Source organism: Hordeum vulgare, chromosome 3H, assembly GCF_904849725.1.
Source record: "Hordeum vulgare subsp. vulgare chromosome 3H, MorexV3_pseudomolecules_assembly, whole genome shotgun sequence".
Lineage (NCBI taxonomy): Eukaryota > Viridiplantae > Streptophyta > Magnoliopsida > Poales > Poaceae > Hordeum > Hordeum vulgare.
In genome coordinates this window covers 123419896-123436477 of record NC_058520.1, presented here as the reverse complement: position 1 = coordinate 123436477, position 16582 = coordinate 123419896, and positions in this window count along the sequence as shown.

Genomic DNA, 16582 nt, shown 5'->3' with positions numbered 1-16582 from the left:
TGAACCGGGCGTCCCCTACAATAATCGTCGGTTTCCCAAATCGATTTCGTAACCGCGTCTGAATAGATACCTAAAATCTGTCGGACTGTAAATATTTTTGCGGGATTCTGAATCGTCCGATTCCTTCATATTTACGGCCTGCAGGATTTCATCCTCTTTTGTCGGATCCCCTTTCCCTTTGCGTGAAACCACTTCCGTCGGCTTCAGCCCCTCCCTCTTGCCCCATCGTCGCCCCCAATCCTTCTCCCGATCTCACTGCCCGGCCTTGCGGCGTCAGAACTTAGGCGGGTGGAGTACCCGTTATCCTCAGGTGTATGGCATGCGTCGTCGCCTCCTCTACCGTTGTCGTATCACCCGCCCGGTCCTCCAACGGCCCCAACTCCTTCCGTTGTTGTCCCAATTCCTCCCGCCGCCGACGATGCCGCGACCATCAAGAGAAAGCATTAAGGGATCCACCTCGTTCAAGGCGGCGCAGACGGCGGCCCCATCTAATCTCACCCCCCTTCGGTTCCACGCGTGAAGGGTGCGAGGAAGAAGACTCCTACGCCGGCCCCACCGGAGCACGGGCAAAGGCCCCGAGGAAGAAGGTGTTCGCTGTTGGAAATATGCCCTAGAGGCAATAATAAAATAGTTATTATTATATTTCCTTGTTCAAGATAATCGTTTATTATCCATGCTAGAATTGTATTGAATGGAAACTCACATACATGTGTGGATACATAGACAACACATTGTCCCTAGTAAGCCTCTAGTGGACTACCTCGTTGATCAAAGATGGTTAAGGTTTCCTAGCCATGGACAAGGGTTATCACTTGATAACGAGATCACATCATTAGGAGAATGATGTGATGGACTAGACCCAAACTATGAACGTAGCATGTGATCGTGTCGTTTTATTGCTACTGTTTTTATAACATGTCAAGTATATGTTCCCATGACCATGAGATCATGTAACTCACTGACACCGGAAGAATACCTTGTGTGTATCAAACGTCGCAACGTAACTGGGTGACTATAAAAGTGATCTACAGGTATCTTCGAAGGTGTCCGTTGAGTTAGCATGGATCAAGACTAGAATTTGTCACTCCGTATGACAGAGAGGTATCTCGGGGCCCACTTGGTAATACAACATCACAACAAGCCTTGCAAGCAATGTGATTAAAGAGTTAGCCACAGGATTTTGTATTACTGAACGAGTAAATATACTTGCCGGTAATGAGATTCAAATAGGTATAGAGGTACCGACGATCGAATCTTTGACAAGTAACTTACCGAAGGACAAAAGGAATGATATACGGGATTAACTAAATCCTTGACATAGAGGTTCAACCGATAAAGATCTTCGTAGAATATGTAGGAGCCAATATGGACATCCATGTCCCGCTATTGGTTATTGATCGGAGAGTGTCTCGATCATGTCGGCATAGTTCTCGAACCCGCAGGGTCTGCACACTTATGGTTCGGTGACGTTTCAGTATAGTTGAATTAGGTATGTTGGTAATAGGATGTTGTTCGGAGTCCCGGATGAGATCCTGGATGTCACGGGGAGTTCCAGAATGGTCCGGAGACGAAGATTGATATATAGAAAGGGTGTGTTTGGCTTCTAGAAATATTTCGGGCATTACCAGTAAAGTACCGGGAGTGACGAATGGGTTCCGAGGTTCCACCGAGAGGGGCCACCCACCCAGAGGGGGACCAAATAGGCCTAAGGGTGGCGCACCAGCCCCTGGTGGGCTGGGAGGCCATCCCAAGTAGGCATATTCGGCCGAAGTGCAAAAGGGGAAGGAGTCCACCAAGAAGGAGAGTCCTCCTCCACCAATCTGAATTGGAGGAGTCCTCCTCCTCCTCCTTGGTGCGCCGGCTGAACCCTAGGGATTTTCCCTAGGGTGCCACCCCTCCCTCCCTCCTATATATAGTGGAGGTGAGAGAGGCCAGCCACACCTTAAGCCACGACGCAGCCCCTCTCCCTCCACTACTTCGTGACGCCCCATAGGTCATTCCTGTAGTGCATGACGTATCCCCTACCGGATTAGCTCCATCATCACGGTCATGCTGTCTTGCCGTCGGATAATTCAGCTACCTCTTTGTCTCTCGTGCTGAATCAAGAAGGCGGAGATCGTCATCGAGATGTATGTGTGCTGAACGCGGAGGTGTTGTCCGTTCGGCACTAGATCATGATTGGATCACGGGACGACTTGCGATTTGGATCGCGAAGATGTTCGACTACATCAACCACGATTCTTAACGCTTCTCGCTTAGTGATCTGCAAGGGTATGTGGATCCGATCTCTCCTCTAGTAGATGGTCACCACCATGGATAGATGTTATGTGTGCGTAGGAAAATTTTGTTTCCCATGCAATGTTCCCCAACAGTGGCATCATGAGCTAGGTCTATGCATAGATGACATCTCGAGTAGAACACAAAGGAGTTTGTGGGTGTTGATATTCATATTGCTTCCCTCCTTAGTCTTTTCTTGATTCGACGACATTGTTGGATGAAGCGGCCCGGACCAACATTATTCGTACGCTTACGAGAGACCAGTTCCATCGACTAACATATAACTTGTTGCATAAATATAGTTGGCGGGTGTCTGTTTCTCCTACTTTAGTTGAATCAGATTTGACAGAGGCGGTCCTTGGAGAAGGTTAAATAGCAACTTGTATATCACCGTTGTGGTTTTGCGTAAGTAAGATGCGATCATGCTAGATAGCCATAGTAGCCACGTAAAACATGCAATAACAAATTAGAGGATGTCTAACTTGTTTTTGCAGGGTATGATGTGATATGATATGGCCAAAGACATGATATGATATACTTGATGTATGAGATTATCATGTTGTAATAGTTAAATATCTACTTGCGTGTCGATGCTACGGCAACCGACAGGAGGCATAGGGTTGTCTTTAATTATTTTGCGCTTGGTGATGCTTTGCTTTATCGCTAGTTCAGTAGCTTTAGTAGCAACAACATAGTTAGCGTGACAACCTCGATGGTAGCACAATGATGGAGATCATGGTGTGGCGTCGGTGACAATGGAGATCATGCCGGTGCTTTGGAGATGGAGATCAAAAGCACAAGTTCATGGCCATATCATGTCACTTATGATTTGCATGTGATGTCAATCCTTTTATGCACCTTATTTTGCTTAGGACGACAGTAGCATTATAAGGTGATCCCTCACTAAAATTTCAAGATAAGATTGTGTTCTCCTCGAGTGTGCACCATTGCGAAAGCTCGTCGTTTCAAGACACCACGTGATGATCGGGTGTGATAGACTCTATGTTCACATACAACAGGTGCAAGATAGTTGCACGCACGAAACACTCGGGTTAAACTTGACGAGCCTAGCATGTACAGACATGGCCTAGGAACACAAGAGACTCAAAGGTCAAACATGAGTCATATAGTAGATATGATCAACATAGAGATGTTCACCATTGAAGCTAACTCAACTCACGTGATGATCGGACTTGAGTTAGTGAATTTGGATCATGTGTCACTGGAACGACTAGAGGGATGTCAATTTGAGTGGGAGTTTATTAGTAATATGATTAACTAAACTCATTATCTTGAACATAGTCTAAGTATTTTTTTTGCAATTTTTTTGTTGTACATCAATGGCTCGTGCAGTAGCACTCTTGAATTTAGTGCGTTCCTACAGAAAGCTTAGCTGAAAGATGATGGAAGTAACTTTGTAGACTGGGCCCAAAATCTGAGAGTTTTTCTCATGGTTTCTCAAAAGGCTTATGTCCTTGATGCACCGTTAGGTGACATGCCACCCCAACCGACGACCCAAGATGATATGAACATCTGGAAATTGCGTCTGGATGACTATTGAGTAGTTCAATGTGCAATTTTGTATGGCTTAGAACTGGGACGTCAAAGACGTTTTAAACATCATGGAGCACATGAGATGTTCCAGGAGTTGAAGTTTATCTTTGAGAAGAATGCCCCAATCTAGAGGTATGAAACCTCCGATAAGTTATATGCTGGCAAAATGGAGGACAACGGGTCTGTCAGTGAGCATGTGCTCAGAATGTCTGGGTACTCTAACCGTGTGGCTGAGTTGGGAATTATTCTCCCGCGAGAGGCAATCATTAAGAGAGTTCTTCAATCACTGCCACCTAGCTATAAAAGCTTTGTGTTGAACTACAACATGGAAGGGATGAATAAATCAGTCGTCGAGCCGTTTGCGATGCTGAAAGTCGCTGAGTCAGAAATCCAGAAAGAACATCAAGTGTTGATGGTCAATAAGACCACCAGTTTCAAGAAAAACGACAAGGGCAAGAAGGGTAACTCCAAAAATAGTGGCAAAGCAGTTTCCCCTCCCATGAAGAAACCCAAGGTTGGAACCAAGCCGGAAACTGAGTGTTATCATTGCAAGGGAACTGGTCACTGGAAGCGGAACTGCCCCAAGTATCTGGCTGATAAGAAGGCGGCCAATGCCAAACAAGGTATATTTGATATACATGTTATTGATGTGTACCTCACCAACTCTCGTTGTTGTGATTGGGTATCTGATACCGGTTAGGTTGCTCACATTTGCAACTCAAAGCAGGAACTACGGAATAGATAAAGGTTGGCGAAGGACGAAGTGATGATGCGCGTGGGAAATGGTTCCAAGGTTGATGCGATCGCCGTCGACACGCTCTCACTTCAATTACCGTCGGGATTAGTGATGAACCTAAATAATTGTTATTTAGTGCCTGCATTAAGCATGAAAATTATATTTTGATCTTGTTTATTGCGAGACGGTTACTCATTTAAGTCAGAGAATAATGATTGTTTTATTTATATGAGTAATATCTTTTATGGTCATGCACCCAATGTGAGGGTTTTGTTCATGTTGAATCTCGATAGTAATGATACACATATCCATAACATTGAAGCCAAAAGATGTAGAGTTGATAATGATAGCGCCACTTTCTTGTGGCACTACCGTTTAGGTCATATTGGTATAAAACGCATGAAGAAACTCCATGTTGATGGACTTTTGGAGTCACTTGATTTTGAATCACTTGACACATGTGAACCATGCCTCATGGGCAAGATGACTAAGACTCTGTTCTCCAGAACAATGGAGCATGCAAGAGACTTGTTGGAGATCATACATACTGATGTGTGTAGACCAATGAGCATAGAGGCACGCGATGGTTATCGTTATTTTCTCACCTTCACAGATGATTTGAGTAGATATGGTTATATTTACTTGATGAAACACAAGTCTAAAACGTTTGAAAAGTTCAAGAAATTTCAGAGTGAAGTTGAGAATCATCGTAACAAGAAGATCAAATTCCTACGATCTGATAGAGGAGGAGAATATATAAGTTATGAGTTTGGCAATCACTTAAGACAACGTGGAATTGTTTCACAGTTGACACCGCCTGGAACACCACATCGTAATGGTGTGTCCGAACGTCGTAATCGTACTTTATTAGATATGGTGCATTTTATGATGTCTCATACCGATTTGCCGTTATCGTTTTGGGGCTATGCATTACAGGCAACTGCATTCACTTTAAATAGGGCACCACCAAAGTTGTCATTTCTTAAAGTTTGGGTATGTGATGCTTATGTCAAAAAGCTTCAGCCTGAAAAGCTGGAACCCAAAGCGGAAAAGTGCGTCTTCATAGGATACCCAAAAGATACAGTTGGGTACACCTTCTATCTCAGATCCGAAGGCAAACTGTTTGTCGCTAAAAACAGAGCTTTTCTTGAGAAAGAGTTTCTCTCGAAAGAATTGAGTGGGAGGAAGATATAACTTGATGAGGTTATAGAACCTTTACTTCAACCAAAGAGTAGCGCAACACAGAAAGATGTTCCTGTGGAACCTACAACAATTGAAGAGGAAGCTAATGATGATGATCATAAAACTTCAGATAAAGTTGCTATCAAACCTCGTAGGTCGATAAGGGCATGTACTGCTCCTGAGTGGTACGACAACCCTGTCTTATCAATCGTGTTGTTAGACAATGATGAACTTACAAGCTATGGAGAAGCAATGGTGGGCCTGGATTCCAACAAATGGTTAGAGGCCATGAAATCTGAGATAGGATCCATGTATGAAAACAAAGTATGAACTTTGGAAGTATTACCTAAAGGGCGAAAGGCCATTCAGAATAAATGGATCTTTAAGAACAAGACGGACGTGAACGGTAATGTCACCGTCTATAAAGCTCGACTTGTGGCAAAGGGTTTTTGAAAAGTTCAAGGAGTTGACTACAATGAGACTTTCTCACCCGTAGCTATGCTTAAGTCCGTCAGAATCATGCTAGAAATAGCTACATTTTTCAATTATGGAATTTGGTAGATGGATGTCAAAACAACGTTCCTCAATGGTTTCCTTAAGGAAGAGTTGTATATGATGAAACCGGAAGGTTTTGTCGATCCAGAGAATGCTAACAAAGTATGCAAACTCCAACGATTCATTTATGGACTCGTGCAAGCATCTCGGAGTTGGAATCAATGCTTTTATGAGGTGATCAAGGCATTTGGGTTTATACAAGTTTATCGAGAAGCTTGTATTTACAAGAAAGTGAGTGGGAGCTCTATATCGTTTCTAACATTATATGTGGATGACATATTGCTGATTGCAAACAATATAGACCTTCTAGGAAGAGTAAACGATTATTTGAATAAAATCTTTTCAATGAAGGACCTAGGAGAAGCTTCCTACATATTAGGCATCAAGATCTATAGAGATGGATCAAGACGTTTGATAGGAGTTTCACAGAGCACATACCTTGATAAAGTTTTGAAGAAGTTCAAAATGGAACAGTCCAAGAAAGGGTTCTTGCCTATGTTACAAGGTATGAAGTTGAGTAAGACTCAATGCCCAGTGACTGCAGAAGATAGAGAAAATATGAGTGTTGTCCCCTATGCTTCAGCCATAGGCTCTATCATGTATGCAATGTTGTGCACAAGACCTGATGTAAGCCTTGCCATTAGCATGGTGGGAAGGTTTCAAAGTGATCCAGGAATGAACACTGGACAATGATCAAGAATATTCTGAAGTACCTGAAAAGGACTAAGGAAATGTTTCTCGTATATGGAGTGATAAAGAGCTCGTTGCAAAGAGTTACGTCAATGCAAGCTTTGACACTGATGCGGATGACTCTATGTCACAAACCAGATACGTATTTATTCTAAATGGGGGTGCGGTAAGCTAGTGTAGTTCCAAGCAAAGCATGGTAGCTGATTCTACATGCGAAGCGGAGTATATAGCTGCCTCGAAGGCGGCTAAAGAAGGTGTCTGGATGAAGCAGTTCATGATAGATCTTGGAGTTGTGCCTAGTGCATTGGATCCAATGACTCCGTTCTATGACAACTCGTGCCATTGCTCCAGCTAAGGAACCAAGGTTTCACAAGATGACCAGACACATAAAGCGACACATCAATTCCATCCGCGATTACATCCAGGAGGACATAAATATTTTCAAAGTGCACACGAATCTGAATGTTGCAGACCCATTGACTAAACCTCTTCCACGAGCAAAACATGATCAACACCAGAACTGTATGGGTGTTAGATTTATTACATTGTAAATCACATAGTGATGCGAGCTAGATTATTGACTCTAGTGCAAGTGGGAGACTATTGGAAATATGCCCTAGAGGCAATAAATAAAATAATAATTATTATATTTCCTTGTTCAAGATAATGTTTATTATCCATGTTAGAATTGTATTGAATGGAAACTCACATACATGTGTGGATACATAGATAACACACTATCCCTAGTAAGCCTCTAGTGGACTAGCTTGTTGATCAAATATGGTTAAGATTTCCTAGCCATAGACAAGGGTTGTCACTTGATAACAAGATCACATCATTAGGAGAATGATGTGATGGACAAGACCCAAACTATGAACGTAACATGTGATTGTGTCGTTTTATTGCTACTGTTTTTATAACATGTCAAGTATATGTTCTTATGACCATGAGATCATGTAACTCACTAACACCGGAAGAATACATGTGTGTATCAAATGTCGCAACGTAACTGGGTGACTATAAAGGTGCTCTACAGGTATCTCCGAAGGTGTCCGTTGAGTTAGCATGGTTCAAGACTGGGATATGTCACTCCATATGACAGAGAGGTATCTCGGGGCCCACTCGATAATACAACATCACAACAAGCCTTGCAAGCAATGTGACTAAAGAGTTAGCCACGGGATTTTGTATTACGGAACGTGTAAAGAGACTTGCCGGTAACGAGATTCAAATAGGTACAGAGATACCGACGATCGAATCTCGAGCAAGTAACATACCGAAGGACAAAGGAAATGTTATATGGGATTAATTGAATCCTTGACACAGAGGTTCAACCGATAAAGATCTTCGTAGAATATGTAGGAGACAATATGGACATCGAGGCCCCGCTATTGGTTAATGATCTGAGAGTGTCTCAATCATGTCTGCATAGTTCTCGAACCCGCAGGGTCTCCACACTTAAGGTTCGGTGACGTTTCAGTATAATTGAATTATGTATGTTGGTAACCAAATGTTGTTCAGAGTCCCAAATGAGATCTCGGACGTCACGAGGAGGTCCGGAATGGTCTGGAGATGAAGATTTATATATAGGAAGGGTATATTTGGCTTCCGGAAAGATTTCGGGCATTACAGGTAAATTATTGGGAGTGACGAATGGGTTCCGGGGTTCCATCGGGAGGGGCCACCCACCCAAAGGGGGACCAATGGTCCTAAGGGTGGTGCACCATCCCCTGGTGGGCTGGGCGGCCAGCGCAAGTAGGCCTATTCGGCCGAAGTGCAAAAAGGAAAGGAGTCCACCAAGAAGGAGAGTCCTCCTCCACCAATCTGAATTGGAGGAGTCATCCTCCTCTTGGTGCGCCGGCCAAACCCTAGGGATTTTCCCTAGGGCGCCACCCCTCCCTCCCTCCCTCCTATATATAGTGGAGGTGAGAGAGGTGATGCGTGTCCAACATATCTATAATTTTTGATTGTTTCATGCTATTATATTATCTATTTTGGATGTTTTATACGCATTTATATGTTGTTTTATATTATTTTTGGGACTAACCTATTAATCTAGAGTGTAGTGCCAGTTTCTGTTTTTCCACGTTTTGAGTACTGCTGATAAGGAATAATAAACGGAGTCCAAATGGAACAAAATCTCCGGAAATATTTTTCTTGGACCAGAAGACATGCAACACACTTGGAGTAGGGGGCAGGGCATCTGTTGGGAGGCCACAAGCCTGCAGGGCACGCCCTAGGGGGTGAACGCGCCACCGTGACTTGTGGGCCGACTTCAGGTCTCCCAACCCTATTCTTTGGCCTATAAATTCCCAAATATTCCCGTATCGCCAAAGGGAGCCACGAAAATACTTTTACGCCGTCGGGAGCCTCTGTTCCCAAGAGATCCAATGTGGGAGACTTTTCCGGTAATCTGCCGAAGAGGGAATTGATCACGGAGGGCATCTACATCAACTCCATTGCCCCTCCGATGATGTGTGAGTAGTTCACCACAGACCTAGCTAGTAGCTAGATGGCTTCTTCTCTCTCTTTGATCTTCAATACCATGTTCTTCATGATCTTCATGGAGATCTATCCGATGTAATACTCTTTTGCGGTGTGTTTGTCGAGATCCGATGAATTGTGAGTTTATGTTCAGATTATCTATGAATATTATTTGAGTCTCTTCTGAATTCTTATATGCATGATTTCATATCTCTGCAAGTCTCTTCGAATTATTGGTTTGGTTTGACCAACTAGATTGGTAATTCTTGCAATGGGAGAAGTGCTTAGTTTTAGGTTCAATCTTGCGGTGTCCTCACCCAGTGACATAGTAGGGGTAGCGAGGCACATATTGTATTGTTGCCATCGAGGATAAAAAGATGGGGTTTTCATCATATTGCTTGATTTTGTCCCTCTACATCATGTCATCTTACTTAATGCTTTACTCTATTCTTCATGAACTTAATACTCTAGATGCACGCAGGAGTCGGTCGATGTGTGGAGTAATAGTAGTAGATGCAGAATCATTTCGGTCTACTTGACATGGACGTGATGCCTATATGCATAATCATTGCCTTGGATATCTTCATAATTATTCGCTTTTCTATCAATTGCTCGACAATAATTTGTTCACCCACCGTATTTTTTTGAGAGAAGCCTCTAGTGAAACCTATGGTCCCCGGGTCTATTTTCCATATTATATTTTCATATCTATAAACCAAAAATACTTTGCTCTAATTTATTTACTTTTATTTCCGCAATATTTTATACCTATCTCTATTAGATCTCATCCTTGCAAATAACTCTAAAGGGATTGACAACCCCTTTATAGCGTTGGGTGCAAGTGTTTGATTAATTGTGTAGGTACTACTATCGGGGCTTGCTTGTTCCTCCTACTAGATTGATACCTTGGTTCTCAACAAACCTAGGGAAATACTTATCTACTTTGCTCCATCACCCTTTCCTCTTCAAGGGAAAACCAACGCAAGCTCAAGAGGTAGCAAGAAGGATTTCTGGCGCCGTTGCCGGGGAGGATACATAGCAAGATCAGGCTTACCAAGTACCCATCACAAACTCATCTCTTGCATTTACTTTATTTACCATTTGCCTCTTGTTTTCCTCTCCCCTAGTTCTAAAACTATTTTCGGAAAATACCAAAAAGATTTGCCCTTTTATTCGCCCTTTTTAGTTTGTCTTTTGTTTGTTTGCTTGTGTGCTAGATGGCTTGCTTTGTCACGATGACTCAAGAGAATACCAAGTTATGTGACTTCTACACTACTACTAATAATTATTTTATTAGTACTTCGATTTCTCCCGCCACTAGTGCAGAATCTTGTGAAATTAATGCCACTTTGCTCAATATTGTTATGAAAGAACAATTTTCTCGCGTTCCTAGTGAAGATGTTGCATCCCATTTAAATACTTTCGTTGAGTTGTGTGATATGCAAAAGAAGAAAGATGTGGATAATGAAAATTTTAAATTAAATCTATTTCCTTTCTCACTACGATATCGTGCCAAAACTTGGTTTTCATGTTTACCTAAAAATAGTATTGATTCATGGAATAAGTGTAAAGATGCTTTTATTTCCAAGTACTTTTCGCCCACTAAGATTATCTCCCTTAGGAATGATATAATTAATTTTAGGCAAACTGATCATGATCATGTTCGACAATCTTGGGAGAGTATGAAACTAATCATTAGGAATTGCCCCGCGCATGGTTTGAGCTTATGGATGATTATACAATTTTTTTATGCGGGGTTGAATTTTCCTTCTAGAAATCTTTTAGATTCAGCCACAGGTGGTACCTTTATGGAAATCACATTAGGAGAAGGTACTAAACTCCTAGATAATATCATGTCAAATTACTCTCAATGGCATACCGAAAGATCTCCTACTAGTAAAAAGTGCATGCTATGGAAGAAATAAACACCTTGAGTGGAAAGATGAATGAATGAATGAAACTGTTTTCTAGTAAGAGTGCTCCTATTGATCCCAATGACATGCATTTGTCTTCTTTTATTGGAAATAATAATGAATCTATGGAAATAATAATGAATCTATGGAGGTAATTTCAATCCTAGGCCACTACCTAGTAATTCCTCTAACAATTATGGTAATTCCTACAACAATTCTTACGGAAATTATAATAAGATGCCCTCTGATCTTGAGAATAATATTAAAGAATTCATTAGCTCTCAAAAAGGTTTCAATGCTATGATTAAAGAAAAATTGCTCAAGATTGATGATTTGGCTAGGAACGTTGATATAATTTCTCTTGAGATTGATCCTTTGAAAATTAGACCTATTCCACCCAAGCATGATATTAATGAGTCTTTGAAATCTATGAGAATTTCTATTGATGAGTGTAAGGAAAGAACCGCTAGAATATGTGCTAAGCGTGAATGGCTTGAAAAAGCGTTTTATCGTGATAATATTGATGAAGATCTAAAAGTGATTAGTGCGACACCTATTGAATCTTTGTTTTCTAGCATAAATCTTGAAAAATATGGGACTGGAGATGAGTCAACTTTAGTTAAGAGGCGTCCCAATGATTCGGAGTTCTTAGATCTTAGTGATAAGATTGATAAAAGTGGGATGAAAGAGGTCAAAACTTTAAATAGCAATGAGCCCACTCTTTAGGATTTCAAGGATTTTAATTATGATAGTTTCTCTTTAATTTATTGTGTTTCCTTGTTGCAATCCATGTTGAATTATCCGCATGCTTATAGTCAAAATAAAGATTTACTAAACATATTGTGGATGCCATGATGAAATATTTTGAAGAAAAACTGGAGTTGGAAGTTTCTATACCTAGAAAGCTTTATGATGAGTGGGAAACTACTATTAAGATTAAAATTAAAGATTATGAGTGCCATGCTTTGTGTGATTTGGGTGCTAGCGTTTCATGATTCCAAAAACTTTATGTGATGTGATAGGATTCCGTGAATTTGATGAGTGTTCTTTAAATTTGCATCTAGCGGATTCTACAATTAAGAAACCTGTGGGAAGGATTAATGATGTTCTTATTGTTGCAAATAGGAATTATATGCCCGTAGATTTCATTATTATTGATATAGAATGCAATCATACATGTCCTATTATTCTTGGTAGACCCTTCCTTAGAACGATTGGTGCAATTATTGACATGAAAGAAGGTAATATTAGATTCCAAATTCCATTAAGGAAAGGCATGGAGCACTTTCCTAGAAAGAAAATAAGATTACCTTATGAATCTATTATGAGATCTACCTATGGATTGCATACCAAAGATGACAATACCTAAATCTATTACTTTATGCCTAGATAGGGGCGTTAAACAATAGCGCTTGTTGGGAGGCAACCCAATTTTATTTATTTTGCTTTTGTTTTTTGCTTATGTTTTTGAGTGCTGCACACATTATTACCTCTGTAGTAATTGTGTTTTCTTGTTTTAATTAGTGTTTGAGCCAAGTAAGACCTTTGGGATGGTCTACGGTGTTTGCAAGTTGATTTTGCTGAAAAACAGAAACTTTTGCTCTCAGTCCAGGAATTTTATAAATTCACTCGAAATAATTTTGATCTCAATTTTTTACAAATGATTGGTTTACAAATTGCCCAGATTTTCCCGATTTTTCAGAAGTTCTGGAGTTACATAAGTATTCTAAATAAACATATTGCTAGAGACTGTTCTGTTTTTGACAGATTTTGTTTTCTTTGTGGTATTTGCTTATTTTGATGAATCTATGGGTTGTATCGGGGGGTAGAACCTTGGAGAATTTGGAATATAGTAAATATTACATCATTATAAATAAATAATGAGTTCACGATGGCACCTAAAGTGGTGATTTAGTTTTCTTATACTAACATATGTCATGAGTTTTCTGTTGAGTTTTGTGTTGTGAAGTTTTCAAGTTTTGGGTAAAAATTTGATGGACTATGGAATAAGGAGTGGCAAGAGCCTCAGATTGGGGATGCCCAAGGTAACCCAAGTCATATTCAAGGATACCAAAGAACCTAAGCTTGGGGATGCCCCGGAAGGCATCTCCTCTTTCGTCTTCAATCCATCGGTAAATTTACTTGAGGCTATATTTTTTTAACCACATGATATGTGTTTTTCTTGGAGTGTCTTGTAGGATATGAGTCTTTACTTTTTAGTTTTCCACAATCATCCTTGATGCACACATCTTTTGATAGAGAGACACAATGAATCGTGAATTTATTAGAATACTCTTTATGCTCCACTTATATCTTTTGAGCTAGACAATGTTGCTCTAGTACTTCACTTATACCTTTTAGAGCACGACGGTGTTGTGTTTTATAGAAATTGTTAAACTCTAGTACCTCACTTATATTATTTTGAGAGTTCTTTAAACAACATGGTAATTGGTTTAGGTTATGAATTTAGTCCTAATATAATAGGCATCCAAGAGGGATATAATAAAAACTTTCATATTAAGTGCATTGAATATGATGATAAGTTTGATTCCTTGCATATAGTTTTGAGACATGAAGATAGTAATATGAGAGACATGCTAGTAAGTAATTGTGAATTAGAAAAAATACTTGTGTTAAAGCTTGTGATTCCCATAGCATGCACGTATGGTGAACCGTTATGTGATGAAGTCGGAGCATGATTTGTTTAATGATTGTCAACCTTTGTGTAGAGGTCGGGATCGTGCGATGGTTAACTCATACCAACCCTTTCCCTAGGAGCATGCGTCTAATACTTAGCTTCGATAAAAGAGGCCAGCGAATCCCATGAAAAAATAAAAGAGACCAAAGAATCCCACCAAAAAAGAGAAAAAAATAAAGAAAAAATGACAGAACGAGAGAAGGGACAATGCTACTATCTTTTTCCACACTTGTGCATCAAAGTAGCACCATGTTCTTCATAGAGAATATCCTATTTTGTCACTTTCATATAATTAGTGGAATTACATCTTTTGCACAACCACTCAGTTTTCTTTTTGAGCTTTCATACACTTGTAGCTCTAGTGCATTTGTTGCATGGCAATCCCTACTCACTCACATTAATATCTATTGATGTGCATCTCCATAGCCCGTTGATATGCCTAGTTGATGTGAGACTATCTTCTCCTTTTTTTTGCAACCTCCACAACACTCTATTCCACCTATACTGCTATATCTATGGCTCACGCTCATGTATTGCACGAGAGTTGAAAAGGTTTGAGAACATAAAAAGTGTGAAACAATTGCTTGATTTTCATCGGGGTTGTGCATGATTTAGATACTTTGTGTGGTGAAGATGGAGCATAGATAGACCATATGATTTTGTAGGGATAACTTTCTAAGACCATGTTATTTCGAAAGGAAGCATTTACCTTATTAGTATGCTTGAAGTATTATTGTTTTTATGTCAATATTAGACTTTTGTTTTGAATCTTATGGATCTGAATATTCATGCCACAATAGAGAATATTACATGGATAAATATGTTAGGTAGCATTCCACATCAAATATCATGTTTTTATCATTTACCTACTCGAGGACGAGCAAGAATTAAGTTTGGGGATGCTTGATACGTCTCCAACGTATCTATAACTTTTGACTATTTCATGGTATTATATTATCTGTTTTGGATGTTTTATATGCATTTATATGCCGTTTTATATTATTTTTGGGACTAACCTATTAATCTAGAGCCTAGTGCTAGTTTTTGTTTTTTCCACATTTTTGAGTATTGCAGTAAGGAATATTAAACAGAGTCCAAACAGAACAAAATCTCCAGAAAGATTTTTCTTAGACCACAAGACACACAACAGACTTGGAGTAGGGGCAGGGCATCTGCCGGGAGGCCACAAGCCTGCAGGGCGCACCCTAGGGGGTAGCCGCGCCCCTGGCTTGTGCCCCCCCTATTCTGTGGCCTATAGATTCCCAAACATTCCCATATCGCCAAAGGGAGCCACGAAAATACTTTTACGCCGCCGGGAGCCTCTGTTCCTGAGAGATCCAATGTGAGAGACTTTTCCGGTAATCTGCCGGAGAGGGAATTGATCACAGAGGACATCTACATCAACTCCATTTCCCCTCTGATGATGTGTGAGTAGTTCACCACAGACCTACGGATCCATATCTAGAAGCTAGATGGTGTGTTCTCTCTCTTTGATCTTCAATACCATGTTCTTCATGATCTTCATGGAGATCTATCCGATGTAATACTCTTTTGCGGTGTGTTTGTCGAGATCCGTTGAATTATGAGTTTATGTTCATATTATATATGAATATTATTTGAGTCTCTTCTGAATTCTTATATGCATAATTTCATATCTTTGCAAGTCTCTTCGAATTATTGGTTTGGTCTGGCCAACTAGATTGGTAATTCTTGCAATGGGAGAAGTGCTTAGTTTTGGGTTCAATCTTGCGGTGTCCTCACCCAGTGACATAGTAGGGGTAGCGAGGCACGTATTGTATTGTTGCCATCGAGGATAAAAGTATGGGGTTTTCATCATATTGCTTGAGTTTATCCCTCTACATCATGTCATCTTACTTAATGTGTTACTCTATTTTCTTCATGAACTTAATACTCTAGATGCAGGCAGGAGTCGATCGATGTGTGGAGCAATAGTAGTAGATGCAGAATCGTTTCGGTCTACTTGACATGGATGTGATGCCTATATGCATAATCATTGCCTTGGACATCTTCATACTTATTCGCTTTTCTATCAATTGCTCGACAGTAATTTGTTCACCCACCGTATTTTTTTCCTTTATGAGAGAAACCTCTAGTGAAACCTATGGCCCCCGGGTCTATTTTCCATATTATATTTTCATATCTATAAACCAAAAATACCAAAAATACTTTGCTGCAATTTATTTACTTTTGTTTCCGCAATATTTTATACCCATATCTATTAGATCTCATCCTTTCAAATAACTCTGAAGGGATTGACAACCCCTTTATAGTGTTAGGTGCAAGTGTTTGATTATTTATGTAGGTACTACTATTGGGGCCTTGCTTGTTCCTCCTACTCGATTGATACCTTTGTTCTTAATAAACTAAGGGAAATACTTATCTACTTCGCTGCATCACCCTTTCCTCTTCAAGGGAAAACCAACGCAACCTCAAGAGGTAGCAAGAGGCTAGCCACACCTTAAGCCACGGCGC